This window comes from Delphinapterus leucas, chromosome 11, assembly GCF_059928025.1.
Source record: "Delphinapterus leucas isolate spDelLeu-1000000601 "Yukka" chromosome 11, BTC_Dleu_Yukka2, whole genome shotgun sequence".
NCBI lineage: Eukaryota > Metazoa > Chordata > Mammalia > Artiodactyla > Monodontidae > Delphinapterus > Delphinapterus leucas.
In genome coordinates, this window is record NC_143139.1 from 89,049,251 (window position 1) to 89,065,844 (window position 16,594).

Sequence of the window (16,594 nt, forward strand, 5' to 3'; positions counted from 1 at the left end):
TTCGTGCCCCGGTCCGGGAAGATCCCACATGCCGTGGAGCGGCTGGGCCCGTGGGCCATGGCCGCTGAGCCTGCGCGTCCGGAGCCTGTGCTCCGCAACGGGAGAGGCCACAACAGTGAGAGGCCCGTGTACCGCAAAAAAAAAAAAAAAAAAAATGTCCTGGGAATTCATCCTATGCCAGGCACCGTGTTGGGGGACAGATGCTGCCTCGAAATCTGAAGAGGTACGTGTGCAAATGACTAAATAAAATATAAAATGGAATGAAATGAAGGCTGATGGAGGTGCCAAGACCACACTCCATTCAGGGGATGGAGGACAGATTCTGATTCAAGAGTCCGGGTGGACTTCTCAGAGGAGGTGGCAATGTAGGGTAAGAAGGTTTTGGATAGGTTTTCTATGGTAGAGGAGAGAGATGCACTAAGGAACTAGGACAAGCAGAGGGCGAGAGAACATTCAGAGCCCCATGAGCATAGGGGGCCATCACTCAGGTGTGCTCTGAAATCTGATTAATTTGACATCCACTCCCCCCCCACCCCACCTTTACATGCTCACCATGGATTCCACTTGCGGCAAGGCCGGCCAAGTTGCCAGCCCAGAGCCACTCTCCCTTGTCTGCTTAGGAAGAGAACCCGGCTTTCATTCAGGGGAGTAAAGCAGCCAGAGAAAAGACTGTATACCCGACAGCCTCTAGGGCAGCTAAGCATGGCTGTGGGACTTCAGGAAGGCCACCCAGAGGCAGTTTGCCCTCTGAGATGTGCGCCCATCCTGGCCTTCTCCCTGCTTCTTCTTGGCTGCTGGCCTACAAGGATGTTGACATCCAAGAGCCACGATGGACACTGAGGTGCTTTGGCGCACAGCTGAGGATGGGAGAATTGCAAGATAGTATCCTGGGATCTAGCGATACCGTTAAACTACCGCACCACGCTACACTGCCAACACCCTGACTTCTCGGATGTGAGAGAAAAATTAGCTTCCCTCTGGTGAAACCACTGTTACAGGGAACCTGCCATCAAGCCATCGAGCCTAACTGTCACTGGTGCACCACTCTCTTTCCAATGGCCTCCTATGAACCTGCAAAACTCCAGGTTCTTCCTCCTCTTGCGGAATAGCTCTGCCCCCCCTCCCCATCTTCCCCTCCATCTACTGCCATTCTTCTTGAGAACATTATCACAGACCGGCCCAACCCTCTAGCCTGACAGCAAAATAAGGGCATCATTTCCAAGCACCTTCACCCACACTCCCTGTAGCACCTTCATCCCCCCTACACCTCGCTGCTCAAAGTATGACCCAGGTACCGACTACATCAGCATCACCTGGGAGCTCGTCACAAAGGAAGACTCACCAGCTCACCCCAGGCTTATGAATCAGAGTCTGCGTTTTAACAAAATCCCAGGAAGTGTGTATGCCCATCACACTTTGAGAGACATTACTGTCGTCATCTTCACCTACAGCTGCTCACCTCCAGACCACAGATTGGGAAATGCGTTCTCTGGCTACACCCTCCTGTCCCTCCAGGTCTCTCGTTCTTTGTCAATCTTTCCTACAACTCTAAAAGCCACCGATACCATCCTGAATTGCTACTCACCCTTCCCTGGACAAAATAATCACCTTCACACTTCCCTGCTTTTGTTTTATTTAACTGCTTCTGCCTGGGATGCCCTCTGAAGCCTCTGACCACGCGTGGATCCACTCGCCCTTCAGTGTGCTATCAGTTCAGATGCCACCTCCAGACCATGGGTATTTTGGGGAGAGAGACTGAGTCTTCTCCATCAGCAAGGTGGTACAGCAGTGGGCTCTGGAGCCCATGCCACTTACTGGAGCACGACTGAAAACATTTAAGGCAACTTGTCTCTGCCTCAGTTTCTTCATCTGTAAAACTCAGATAATCATGGGGCCTATATTTCCCAGGGCAGTTCTATCAAGTCAAGGATGTGATAGAATGAAAGAACTAGGACCAATGTTTGGCACGTAATAACTACTTAATAAATGCTAGACATTGATTCTGGACGCCAAGCCCTAGCATGGGAGCAGACACACGGTGTGTTCTCAATAAATGTTGACTGAATCGAACTTGCAGTTTCTGCATTGACTTCTGTGTCTTCATTGTTCCTGGGTTCATGAGTCTACCATACCCACTCTTTTCCACAGCCCAGCAAGAAGTCCAAATCCAGCTCCCCACAGGGACATCATTTAGATGAAAGAACATTTTCTGCAGCCACCCCTGTCCTCAGAGCCTCACCAAGAAACAGAAAAGCAAAGCAATATACGTGTGAATTGGAAATTGTCTCTTTGCTCTCACTTCGTTAGGCTGATCTCCTGCAGTCCAACAAAGGGAATTAGACAGCAGAAGGGACAGGAAAACATGGGACCTGGACATGCTGAAGCCCAAAGGACTCAGGTCCCAGGAGGAAATGCAATTCCAGGCCCACAAGGCTGCATGGAAATCAGGACAAAGGGCTTCTCCTTGGCAATGTCTTCAAGGTAGGAGGTGTGCTCCTGCCCTGGTCCCCTGAACACCCATCAACCAGTGCCTACGAAGTGCAGCCATGGGTCTATGTGGTAGGAATAAGAAGGTGGTTACAATGCAGTCCCTGTCTGCAAGGACGACTGGGACAGACAGACAAACTGACAACTATATGGTGTGTGATAATGCTACTAAGGGTACAGGTGCAAGATGTTAGGTAGGCAAGGAGGAGAGGCACATTACCAGATCAATGGGACTGGAAAGGAAGGAGGTCCAAGGAATTCTTACAGAGAAGACCCTGAGGCTGGGTTCTGAACAGGAGTTAGCCTGGCAAACAAGGCAGGAAAAGGCATCGGAGGCAGCAAGAACACAAGATACAAAGACACATGAGGGTAGGCTGAATAATAGTTCCCAAAGATGCCCAAGTGCTCATTCTTGGAATTTGCGAATGTTACATTATAAGGCAAAAAAGACTTTGTAGGTACGATTAAAGATCGTGACATGGGGAGATCATCCGGGATTATCTGACCGGACCTGACACAATCACAAAATCCTTACAAGAGAGATGCAGGAAGAGCTGGCACCGGAGAAAAAGTCATTGTGAAAACAGAAGCAGAGATTGGAGACATGCGCTTCATAGATGGAGGGAGGGGCCACAAGCCGAGGAATGCAGCCCTGCCAACACCTTGACATTAGCCCAGAGAGACTGATGCTGGGCTTCTGACCTCTAGAAGTATACAAGAATAAATCTGTATTAATTTAAGGGGCTAAATTTGTGGTAATCTGTTATAGCAGCCACAGGAAATTTATATACATACACTGTTTGAGGTACACCTTCTGGAATGTTAAAGAAAAATGTCAGAAAGAGGAAACCAGCTGAGGAGGCAAAGCCACGGGCCAAATCACAAAAGGATCTGTGTACCAGGCTGAATTATCCTCAATATGGAGCTGCTGGCTAAAGGACATCAAGCGGAGGGATGATAGAATAAGATCGCTAAAGCAATGAATTGCCGAACTTTTAGGTCTTAAATCTTAGCAATTACCACATGCCTAATTCCCCATTTTATTGACTCTCATTTCTTTTATCATAGGCTGTAATGACTTTATGAAAAGAAGGAATCACCAGCTGGTAGATGTAACGATTTGCAGCCCCCCCGCCCCCAATGCCATTCAAATGTTTCCAAAGACACACACCTATATTTGAAGAGCTGCAATCAGGGATGAGTACGCATCAGTGGACAGCCGGCGGCACCGGAAACTGGGAGCTTTCCCCGAAATTCTGACCAGATGATTACTGTAATATGTCTAAAAAGGCCACGTGCTGAAATAACCACCCCCCGACCCCCGCCTCTAGGAAGTGGGAAGGCAACTGACACGCTGAGTGCTCACTCGGGGCCAAAAGCTTCATGAACACTGTGCCTCGCTGGTTCTCTGAGGATGTACGATCGTCACCCTCTGGGCACGCTCTCGGTGCCACTGGGGGATCCCCGAGTCTCGTGTGACCAAGCCCCATTCCCCAAGCACAAGGCCCATCAGAGAACCTAGGCAGAGGAGACCATCCCTCTGTCCTGCACCCACAAGCCTCTGCCCAGGGTCTGCACACAGAACGGCCTTTACACATACAACTGCAGCCACTCCCAGGCTCCCTGCCCTCCTACCCTCTCTGTGCATCACATCCTCCCTGCAACACCCGCCTCTTCAAGGCCTCTGTCAGCCGTGCCCTCTGCCGAATGTCACTTGTTGCCAAAGGAATCACCTAGGTGGCATCTAAGCAGCCCCGTATCTGAACAAGCTGGATTTGCTCTGGCACTGCCTCCTGACCCCTGAGGCCACGGGACAGGCCCTGCAGAGGTTCCAAGGCAGTGCCTTGGCTGTGGCCAAAGCAGGGGACCCACAGGGAATGGTGCTCAATGGAATGATTTCAAACACCGCCAGCCCTCCCTGGACCTCAGTTAAAATAGAGGGTCACTGCCTTCCCACCACCGCTCAACTCCCTCCCAAATGGGACACCCCACAAACTGAAAGCCACGTCCGCTTTCCAGGCATCTGACATTCCCCACAGCCCCAGAGGGCTCTGTGGTATTAAAACACTCAAGACGCCTGACAACGCTGGGTACGTGTGGAGTCTCCAATTTGAGCTGCTGTAAACAGCGCTACTGTGAAGCCCTCTGACAGGCTCCACTCTACCCAGCCCCACCTCTTCCTTTAGAATCTGTATGTGAGAGCAGTACATTCCTAAAAATAGAATCACTGAGTTAAAGGCTAAGCACGATGTATAGTTCTTGGGATGAACCAACAGTTTACTCTCCAGAAAGAGCGATGCTGATGGGACCAGCAATTCAGATTCGACGGCCGTTGATGGAGCCCTGGCTTTATTCCAGCCCCGAGCTAGGCACCTCACTTCTGTTCTCTTTTCAGTATCCCACAGAGCTCAGTTACCCCCATGCAAATGATGCAGAACGTGAGGTCATAAAACAAAACAACTGGCCCAGGGCAGTACAGTTCTTTTGAGACGGGGCTGGGAGAAGAATCTAAGTCCCAGGTTCCTCCAGTCCTGTGGTATCTGCTGAATTACTCAGATCTTTGAGCTTTCCCACACGACTACAACAGCTTTCATTTATTAACGATAACCAGAGGCCAGGTTCTAGACTGGGTACTTTATTACGTACACTCCCACATCCATCCAAGTCAATGAGGCAGTCGAAACAATGCTGCTGCCGCTGATAAGAATAGCACCGACCCGTTCCTGAATGCTAATATGTTCGAGGCATTGTGCAAAGCACTTTATGTTCATCTATTATTTTAACTCTCTTAAAATCTATAAGCGAGACGTTAAGAGGCCCAGTTTATAGATGAAAGGATTGAAGCTCAAAAAAGTGACTTCCCTTAAGGGTCCCACAGACTATAAATGGGAAATACGTCCATCGATAAATGGATCTGAACACAGGGCAGTCTCCCAAACCTAAGCGTTTCATCTCAATGCTAGACTGCCCCAACAGCCAGCATCATCCGGTGGGTGGCGAGGAAGAAAGTTTCTAAAGAAGGTGGTGAGAAAAATCAGCATTCCATTTCGGTTCCTCTTCCCCGCGACGTGCTGGCTGTGTGTAGTTTGATCTGCGCTGCGTTTATTTCAACGCCATCCGACTGGCTGCATACAAATGCAAGTCTTTCTCTTCTGAGGGCTGCTTCCCATTATAGCAAAGGAGAATCACAAGGACCGGCCCACATCCTGACACAGGCCTCCAATGGCTAAGACAGACCCTCTCATCAGAGCCCAGGAAGGCTCCCTCTCGGGGCACCCTCTGCAGTGCAGAGGCAGGAGTAGAAAGATGAGGACTCCTAGAAAGTGGCAAAAGTAGCTCTGTATAAAGGGAACAGCATCAGGCTGGGAAGGAAGTCACAGGTTCAAGTCCCAGCTCTGCCAGCAACCCACTGCGTGACCTGGAGCAAGTAAGTCTTGGCCTCATGAACACTAATACAATTAATAAACAACGTGATGTAATTTTGGACTCCCCTGTGGAGGGAGTGGGGGAGATTCTTAGCAAAGAATGACTGAATAGCTTTAAAGAAAGGATTCAGCAAATCAAGACAAGATGCCTGGGTCCAAGATCATTTGCACAACTAACCTACCATTAGAAGTTCTTGTTCTCAAAATGCACAGGTATAAACCCATGCATTGGCCTTTGTCTGCCCTAAGGCAGCTACCACCACAGAGTCTTCATGATCCTACACCAGTTCACATCCTGGTAACACTGCAGGTTGAAAGCAGACTGAAAAAGAAATCATTACCTCCATCATCAAGTAAGAATTCAGTCATCTCCAGGAGATCCAGAGTTGGCACACAGAGACCAATTCCAGCGGAATAATGTTATGACTAATAAAGAAATGGGAAGAAGGGGAAAAGCCACTCGCCTCCCTTACTACCCTGATATGAGTGGGATGTGCCTTTATCATTGTCGTCCTCCTGCCAATTGCTAAAGGGACACCTCCCATGCCCTCTGGCACCAGCAGCCTGATGGTTTTACTGCGTGTCCATCAGTAAAATACACGGAATGCCCAGATGAGTAGGAACAGCACTTGACCTAAAATAACAAAATTCATAAAGTGTGGCTTGCCGGAGATGCTCTTTTCATAATAACTTTGGAAGTCTCCAGGTGTTAACAGCTGGAAATGGTTATCAGGTTCCTCTTGCTACATTTGCAGTGTACAACCGAGGTTTTCCAAGCACACAGGCCTCCAGGCACACATGCATCGGCAACCCTCCACCACCACCTCTCTCCAAGTGCTCTGGCTTCCCGGCCAAGCTTACTCCCTGCTCCCAGTTCTTTGGAATCAAAGGAACTTTTTTTAAAACATCAAGCTGCTTGGGGAAAAAAAAAAGTGTCAATTTGTAAATTCCCTACTTGGCCCTGTCTACCTGCAAAGATACAGAAAAGTCCGGGGGAAGGAAAAGAAGAAGAGGATTGTGTTTCTCTTTTTAGTTTCCAGATGGAGCTGACTCCCACTGGCTACCCACACACCCAAGTGGCTGATGTCACTGTTGTGATTTTAGTAGTACTGTGCAGGCCTTGGGCAAGTACCCCCATGAAAATCAACAACAGCGAGCACATCTGAGAAAGCCAGAGAGATAAAAATGAGGGAACCAATGTGTCCTCGGCTCTGAAAATGTCTGCAGAATCTCCAAGCAGAGACCCATCAAATGGACATTTGGGCACATGTGCCAGCTGGACCAAGCCAAGATTTTTCAGAGGTAGAGACACTCGAGCAGGCTGACGAAGTCTGAAGGGCTGAGAACGATGCGGCCCCAAATATCACCTTGTAGGACCCTTAGGAAAAACGTCTTTGACCATTTCCCAGGATGGATAGCTCAGGACTCAACCACCACATGGCCTGGAGGAGAAAAAGTGCTTTCAGTGGAGCCTAGCACTGCCATGTGACCAGCCTGCACAGACTGAAGAGAAGCCGCTGACACTCCGAGGAGCTGGCATTTATAGAGGAATCTAGTTAACATGATGGTACACCAGGCCCTGAGTCTATCCACCAGAAAGGGTGCCACAGAAGGTGGCAGTGGTAGTGAATGTGTCCACAGAGACCTGGATGGAGATGCCAGCCTGGACCTGTTTTACTTGGCTTTGCCAGGATGCCTGTCCTGTGCCACACACCTTAACCTAGACATCATATGAGAACATGTCTCCTGAGTCACTGTACCTCTTCAGGTGACTGTCACATTGGAGTAGCTTTCTAGGGCTGCCATAACCAAGGACCACAGAGTGTCTTAAGCGAGGGAAATTTACTTTCTCACAGTTCTGGAGGCTGAAAGTCCCAGAACAAGGTGTTGGCAGGGTTGGTTTCTCCTGAGGCCTCTCTCCTTGGCTTGCAGACAGCCATCTTCTCCCTGTATCTTCACATATTCCTTTCTTCCTCTGTGTCCCAATCTCCCCTTCTTATAAAGACAACGGTCATACTGGATCAGGACAGTCATACTGTCCATACTGGACAACAGTCATACTGGACGTGACCGTATTTTACCTTAATTACCTCTTTCAAGGTCCCATCTCCAAACATAGTCACATTCTGAGATACTGAGGGTTAGGATTTCAACATAAGAATGTTGAGGGGGACAAGTCAACCCATCAAAATCATTACCATCTTTATACCACTGAGGGACACGAGATATAGGAAGTAAACGACTTCTCAAGAGACATACCACTCAGTTGTGGCAGACCTAGGATTCAAACCCGTATTTCCTAGAGCCTAAAAACATGATCCTTTTGCTCCGAAAGAGCTGCCTCTGACCAGTGCTCAGGTTGCTTAAACAGCTTACCAGAGAGTCACAGATCTAAAAAGTGTGACACTGGGACTTGCACCCAGGTTCTAGATAATTTTACCCCCAGTAGTTAATTGCATCGAACACGCCAAGACTACTCAGATTAAAACTGCTCTTTGTTGAGCCAGTAACTGTCTATCATCATAACTCATTCTCGTCTATTCAGGGTTGTCCAGACACCATGATGGGGTAGCGCTACACATTCTCCACTGCAATGCACCGATTTTCAAAAACCTTCATTGCAGGCCATTCAATGGTAGAATCAGGACAACCCTCAGGACCCCCAATTTGATTGATGCCTGTTCTCCAAAGTGGATTTCACGCTTCCTCACAGCCTCTTAATGGTGCCTAGTGGAAAACCTTGCATGGAGTAGTCAGGTGATAAATATCTGTTGGGTACATGAATGTATGTATGCATGGCTGGAGTAGTCAAGGCAACCTCAAAAGACCCCTCCCAGTTTTAAATTCCATGATTCTGCTGCAGGAGGTGACACTGGGATTGCTGCTTGATGGCTGAGGATTGTATCAGACCCAAATCAGTACCTTTCCTTCATACAGTGTATCTCCCTCGACCCAGCCAGCAGGTCAGCGCAGCATCACCAACGGAAACGGAAATGCCCTTGAGGATAACGTCCCTTGCCCAGGTACAGCATTGATAGAGAGCCCTGGGACCAATTAAACTTTCCCCTGAGAATTAATTGCAACACTAACGTGATGTTCCTTCTTCTCTTGCCAGACTCTTACGAGGTGGAAAAAAGGAGGAAAATTTCACAGTCATTATCTAACTCTACTGTCCCTGGGGTCTGTGCTCCTATTTGGAAAATGCAATCGTCGTTCAACAAATGTCTGTCTGAGTAACTCTATAAGCAAAGAGTTACCATGGGCGGTTTCCAAAGAAGCGGAAGACGATAGCTCATGAAAGCAAGGCATTTACAAGTAATTCAAGGAGGTAAAAAATGTTCAAGAATGCAGAATAATATAATGCAAATTTTATTAAAACGCATTTAGTTTTTAAGGAGTCAGTGAATCAAAGAATTACGTGGGAAACCAAAACTGGAAATCCTGGCCTTGACCCTAGGAAATAGCTAGATCTGGGTCTAACGGATGACCATGGACATGGTTTGACCAGGGTACTCAGCAAGTTAGGAAGAACAATGGTTTAAATTAAAGACGCAGAAGCCATACTACGTGTCATGGGAAAAGGGACAAAACGGAGGTGGGGCTGCCTGGAGAAGGAAGGTGGCGCTGACAACTACAGAGCGCAGGGGGTTCCTGGGGGACCATGAATGGTCCTTTCAACTGAGGCGTTTAAGACCAGACACAATGGGCACCAGAAACCCATTCAATTCTCCTGAGCAGAGGAACAAAACGATGCAAGTGGTTTCTGAGTAATTAACAGCATTCCAACTGCACTGCTTTGACTGGAGTAGAATGAATCAAGGAAGGTGGCCCCAACGGCGGGCATGATGATTCAAGGGCACTGAGGAGGTCTCATATACTACAGAAAGAGAGAGCAAAGTTCTTTTTTTTTTTTTTGAAATTGGGATGGGACATTTATTTATCTATTGAGTGTGTGTTATGTGTGAGGCATTGCTGTTGTTTGGTGGAAAAGACAGGCTTAGGCATAGGCCACAGGAAAGGGAGACCACAATCCAAACACCAAATAAAAACATACATAGTAAATTACAATAAAGGAAGGGTGGTATGGGGTGAAAACCTAGTAGAGAGGTTCAGGGAAGAGAGCAAAGTTCTTGAAAACCAGGGACATATTTCAACAGGTCATTGCCCCAACAGTGGGGTATGAGAGTAGAATATAAATATTGTGTGATTTTCTTCTCCAAAGACCAGTTATAGTTTTTAGACATTTCCAAAGCAACAAATCACAGAACTGGAAAAGAGCACTGATAACAAACTGTTCCAAACCCTTGTTTTAGAACGTCATTCATTCATCATTTACTAAGCCCGTACTGTGTATGAGGCACCCTGCTAGGCACAGAGAAGGCATGAGCATGCCAGGCATTGTAGGAGAGGTAACGGGATGAGAAACACCTGACTCCAACTTAATTCCCCAGAGGGGTGGCAGTTTTGCAAGGTGAACATGTGGAAACAAGACAGAAGAGAGAAATGAGTCTGTGCTAAGGTGCAAGGGCAAAGTGTGGCCTTGGGGCTACCAAGTTTGTCAACTGCCGGAGCTGAGGGACGAAGGGATGGAAGGACAAATTGTAGCTGCAGCGAAAGAGTATGAAACGGAGACTCCAAGAGCAGACTGGATTGATCTCTTTCAAGGGTTCTAACCTCTGTATTACAATACTCTGCTACTACCCAGCCTCAATCCCAATTCTTCATACTTGCATTTAAATGTGTCCTAAAACACCAAATGGAATAAAAGTCTGAAGAAGGCTCTGGAAACCAGGAATGGCATTGATCATCTTACTGTAGAGAAGGGAGGTAAGCCGCCCACAGTAGACTAATTCATACGGTGCTGTTCAGAAAGAAATTCGTGCCACCTCCAGCCAAATGATATGAGCAGAAACACCCCTGAGAGCAGACAGAGAGAAAAGAGCACAGAGTAGGGGAAAGCGAGCAGGAATGTGGGGTTTAAATAAAAGTTGCTTCTTCCAGGTTTCACAAAATAAAGACAAGAGCTCATGCTTGCTGCATATTTAGTGGTGTGCCATTTTACAGACGAGGAAATTGAGGTCCAGGGAAGCAGAGTAACTTGTCCCAATCATCCAACCAGTAGAAGCTAATGCCAGGATTCAACCCCAGGTAGTTCGCCTCTACAGAGCTTTAATCACTCCTGTACCCCATTCAACAGCTTGTGGGGTGAAGAACAAGATGGAGGATGCTACCTTCATAGGGAAGCTAGGAACCTGGATGCCAGGCCTAACGCTGGACATGAACAGCCTTGGACCAGTAAGGATGTCAGCCTCAGTTGGAGAAATGGTCCTTCCCCGAGCATCCAAGCAGTCTCGAGGCAGAGGCAGGATCAGATGGTCCATGGGACCTGAGGCCTTCAAGGGAAGTCTTCACGGAGGCCAGGGACCCACTGGCTATGAGGCACTGCAGAATGACAGTCCGCTGGGCAACTAGGTGAGCCACACCCTCTACTCCATCATGGATGGAAAAATATCAGGAAATCTCAACTTGGCTCCAAAGATGGCCAAGGCATAGCCATGAACAGGTGGAGAATTGGAGGAAACCAAGGCTGGGTAGAGTCACAGCAGTTGAGAAAGAGAGGGATGGAGGGATGGAAAGAGGGATGGAGAGGGGAGTGGAAGAATGGAGGGGCAGAGAGAGGGATGGAGGGATGGAGGGATGGAGAGGGGAGTGGAAGAATGGAGGGGCAGAGAGAGGGATGGAGGGATGGAGAGAGGGACAGAGGGATGGAAAGAGGGATGGAGGAAGAGAAGAATGAAGGGAGAGAAGGATGGAGAGAGGGAGAATATGTGTGTGTGTGTGTGTGTGTGTGTACACACATATGGGTATCATGCAACCTACTGAGGCCAGCGACAAAAGCTAGTAACATACTAGTCTTTAAAAACAAAACAAACAACAACAACAAAAAAGGAAGTAGAGGCATTAACAGGGGGAAGAAGAGCCAGTAACCTTGGCCCCCAACATCCCTCAGCAGCCTCAACCACAGTCAAGTTTAAATTATGTTCCTATGGCACAGACTCCAGTGCCTTCAGGAATTTGCCTCACGTGGCAGCTGTACTCACAGAGGTGTGTTATTTGGTGAGGGTGACAATGACAACTACGCATTTACAGTCATCTAAGCTGCCTATCCCCACGGCTAATTTGTTTTTGTTTGTCCTCCAAATCTCCCCTCTCCATCTTGAGAGCAACGTCACATCATTGGGGGCTGAGAACTGCTAAGAAGCTCGGAGCTTCATTTCATATCAATTTCTTATAATTAATCAGTTTTATTTAAAGAGGAGGGGAAATAGATATATCTGCAGAGCAGGGAAAATGGATACAGCTTAGAGAACAATTATACATAATAGTCCCAGAAGGTTTAGCTGTTCAGATGATCATTAAAGAAATGGATGGAGTAGGTTTTTAAAAAATTTCCAGCTCCCCCTAATTGGATAAACAGACACGAGAGGGCTATCTCCACTTCCTCCTGGAATCCCATTAAAATGTATCCCCAGACAGCCTTTCACTAAGAACCTCCCACCTTGGCTATGCCACTAGTATATAAATGCATCGCACCACCTCTGGCTTTTGGAAGCACATCAGTTACAGTCTGGGGTTCACTCATTACTGTAGTTATTGCTCGTTTATTTTTAAACACACCAGCCAGCACACACGCGGCTGGACACGGCGAACCAGGTTGACACTCTATTTAATCTGACAGTTCCTTAATTACCTAGTTGGTGGTTTTGTTTTGGGCTTCCTCCCCTCCCAGGTATATATTTCTTAAGTTATAAATGGTAAACCCCTGTATCTGTTTATTCTTTGACAGCATTAAAAATCAGCCCCCACCTGTCAATAATGATGAACTGGACCATCTTGCAAACTGGTCCAGGCAACTGAGGACTGCCTCCTGCTTTTCTACTAAGTTGGCTAAGACAGCTGCAAGGGTATACATTGACCGGCAGAACAGAAATGGTCTGTCTCCCTACGCTGTCACATGATCACATAACTCCAAAGAAATGAAAAGGTTGATCTTTGCCTGGAAAAATGGAAGTGTCCGCTCTGGAATCAGACAAACTAGCTCAAATCTTGGTTTCTTTGCCTGTGCACCCTTGGGAATACCCCCTTCCCTCACACTAAGCCTGTGGCCTCATCTGTAAACCGGGGGAAAGAATTATACCTACTTCATAGGATCAAACGGACAAAGTCAAAATTGAGACAAAAGACACCACACTGGAGACACAGACAAGTAATAACTGTTTTGAACATATAAATGCTCAACTGATAAGTGTAATACAAATGTGCCTGAGTAACAAACCAAAGACAAGAAAAACAAAAGAAACTTGAAAAAATCTGCAGTGTCCAGGTAAAATGGACCATGACATCATCCCATATTGCCACCCAACTTGTCCTCACGTAGGCCCATCACCGGCCCCTCCCAGACCAATCAACAGCACACAGCAATCTGACCCACTCAAACCTCGCTCTGGCCTCCTGGGCGCCCTGAATTCCAACGTAAGCCACCTCAGATTATGGAAGGTTGCAGGATGGCGACCTCATGTGTCCTGAGCAGCGGCCTCTGAAGATGCAGAGGCGGCATGAGAGAGGGGTCTTTGGGATGATCCTATCGGGAGTGGCAGGAGGGGTGGGAGAGAACTGGTCACTCAAGGCCTCGCCTCATTTCATCACCACACGCCAGGCTGAGTCTGGGATCCTCAGCCCTTTACTCAGATGGAAAAAGTGAGGCCCAGCAGGTTAGTCTGCTCATCCAGCATTCCCCCTGTCCACTCCACAGTTTAGGAATGTCAACTCAGCTCTGAAGTCCACCAAGGCCCCCCGGCTCACTCCAGGTCATCCTCTGGAATTCAAGTCACAGGCAGTCCCCAACTCATGTCCTCAGGAGGCACGCTGCCAGAAGAACTCTTGTGCAAGTGGGGTAGACCAAATGAGAGTAACATGGAGAGGAAGCGGCCTGGATGCAAGGAGGGGGACCCAAAGACACGCTCAGCTAGTGGGAATCCTTGTCTTCTGCTCTCTTGGTCTTTTGCATGAGAAGCTTGGGCTAAAAAGAATCAGAGTTAGGCTGTTCCTCTGAAATCCTCATTTTACACAATCAGAAACTGAGGTCTGGAGAAAAGCAAGCAACTGGGCAGCAAGGTCCTGGCCGGGGCAGGACTAGAACCCACGGTACTTACTTACCACCGGTCTTTCCCCACATCTTCACGTCAACATGAGCCATTCCACCATCGCCGGAGCCCTCCCCACTGCTCCTCAGAGGCACCGCAGATCCCTTGCCATCCTGCTTCTTTGAGTTAATATTCCTAAGGGCAGGTTGGTACCCTGATATCGGGGTAACACCTGGGCGATTACCTCGTCCACAAGTGGTCCCTCCAGGCCAGCTGTGCTCCCATCCCTGAAACTGCAGTGGCCCTTTTGCTGACTGCAAGGCAAACATTCTTCCATGGCTTCTCCACCAACTAAAACAGTAGCTCTCAAACTTAAGTGGACATCAGAGTCACCTTGCGGGCTGGCTAAAATGTGAGAACGCAGGGCCCTACACCTCCAAGGCAGTAGGTCTGGAGTGGAGTCCAAGAATTCGCATTTCAAACAAGTTCTAGGTTCCAAAATTCTCTCTCCCAAACTCCCCCGTCCAGTGACAGGTGGCAGGGATAGAAAATCAGACCCCCATCTGCAACTCCAGTGGCATCAGACACACCAGGCTAAAGTTGCCCTACTTTCAGACACAGCTCAAATCTCTCCTGTGATCACAGACAGATGTCACTGAGCAAATGACCCCGTACTGACATGCTGTGGGTCCCAGCTGGCAGTGGGCTTTCTTTTCACTGCTCTGAAACCAACACTAAGAAATATCTCTAAGGAGTTACAAACCATCCACAATTTATTGAATTTTGAGTTAATTCTCCATCACTAACTACTAATTCCAATTTCATGTTTCCCTCTAGATAAACTGTTTCAACCCTTTGCACAATCAATGCCAAATTTCCACCTCATCCCATATGCTTAAGAAGGATTCAAACAGGTAGCCCTCACTTTGTGAAATAGAGGCAAATCGTCAAATCTATTTCCATAAAGTCACTCCTATGCCCTTGGGTTGCCAGATTTAGGAGGAAAATACAGTACACCCAGTAAGATTTGAATTTCAGATGAACTAAAAATTTTTTTTAGTATAAGCATGTCACACGCAATATTTGGGATATACTTATACTAAAAATTGTTAAGCATTTATCTGAAACTCAGATTTAACAAGGAGCTACGACACCTGTGCACTCATTCAAAAAGATATACATTGAGCCTCTACTAGGTGTTACTTGCTACAAATGCAAGACATATAGGTAAGGGTGTGTGGTAAATGTTTTAAAAGTGGCTCTTGGGGGAGGGGATGGCTTTCAGTACTTGCTGAGGCTTGAAATTCCTACAACCATCTTGCAGAAACATGAGGAGACCAAAAGGCCAGCAGAGATGCCGACCCAGAGCACCAGGTTATTGAGCCACAGGACTGATGGCAACAACCTCCTCCCTCCAAGATCTTATACAGCAAGACAGATACACTCTTATTTAAGCCACTGTTAGTTGGTTTTTCTGCTACTAGTACCAAAATGATTCCCAACGGATACACAGAAGATACTCCTCTTTGCTATGTATGCCATCTTCTGCCTCTCCAAGTAGAACAAAAGTTCTTTCTGTTTACGAGTCACGCTGGTGGATCTCTTCTTTCCTTCACTTTCATTTACTCATCCATCCATGCATCCATCCACCCACCCACCCATCACACACAGTGTACCATTTACCTATTTATTCTATTGTAACATCCAATGGCGAAACACTCTAGAGCTATGGGGAGACATCCCAATTAGTGCCTCTGATTGACTCTCCAAGAGTCCATGACCAATGTTTACCATCAAGGGCCTCTTTCACAGAGTATTTTGTAAATCTGCCCCCAGATGCTACCACAGAGGAAGGGCTTTTTTCCTTCCAGTACTGATAATCCCCAGACTCTCTTCTCACCTACTCAGTACACTTCCTTGGGGTCAGATTACAACACTGTAGAAATCCAAAAAAGCCATGGAGGAGCCCTTGAGGACCAAGAAATCCACTCCAGGACACCCCAGTACCCACAGTGGGGCAGGAGTGCTCTCAGCCACAGGTTATCCGAAAAGGCTGCTGACCCAACAGATGCTCCTTTTGTAAACCATCCCAAGCACTAATGACTGTGCTTAAGAAACCAACCGGCACCTACTTCTCTCTCTGGTGCAACAAATGGAAAAGGAAACTTAATGCATGAAGGGTGAAGGCCACCAAAACCATACATGGAACCACTTAACCAACCACGTCCTAAAATTTCATTTCAAGTATACTCCTCAGAAGTCGCTTTGTCCCACAGAGTCAGGCTATTCCAGCCCTCCTGGGCTGGGCCTCCCTACTCCTTGCACCATTAATTTCCATCTCTGAGACATCCTTTTATCTGTCATCATTCTTTTATTCCTTCCATCTCAGCTCTAAAGTGTTTCTCTTTCTAAGCTCCAGGTTCCTGCAATACTTTGCAATATATGCCATTTAAAAAGAGGCTCACAGGCTTCCCTGGTGGCGCAGTGGCTGAGAGTCCGCCTGCCGATGCAGGGGACACAGGTTCGTGCCCTGGTCTG

At 47.6% G+C, this 16,594-nt stretch overlaps 1 protein-coding gene and 1 non-coding gene across 3 annotated transcripts in view; both read right to left on the reverse strand.

Annotated features, from left to right (window-relative positions):
• LARGE1 (LARGE xylosyl- and glucuronyltransferase 1) overlaps positions 1-16,594 on the reverse strand; it is a 590,997-nt gene that overhangs the window by 371,084 nt on the left and 203,319 nt on the right. The window lies entirely within an intron of this gene.
• On the reverse strand, positions 4,193-4,330 carry LOC115803702 (small nucleolar RNA SNORA76). The gene has a single exon (XR_004024475.2). It is a non-coding gene; the product is annotated as a small nucleolar RNA SNORA76 (small nucleolar RNA).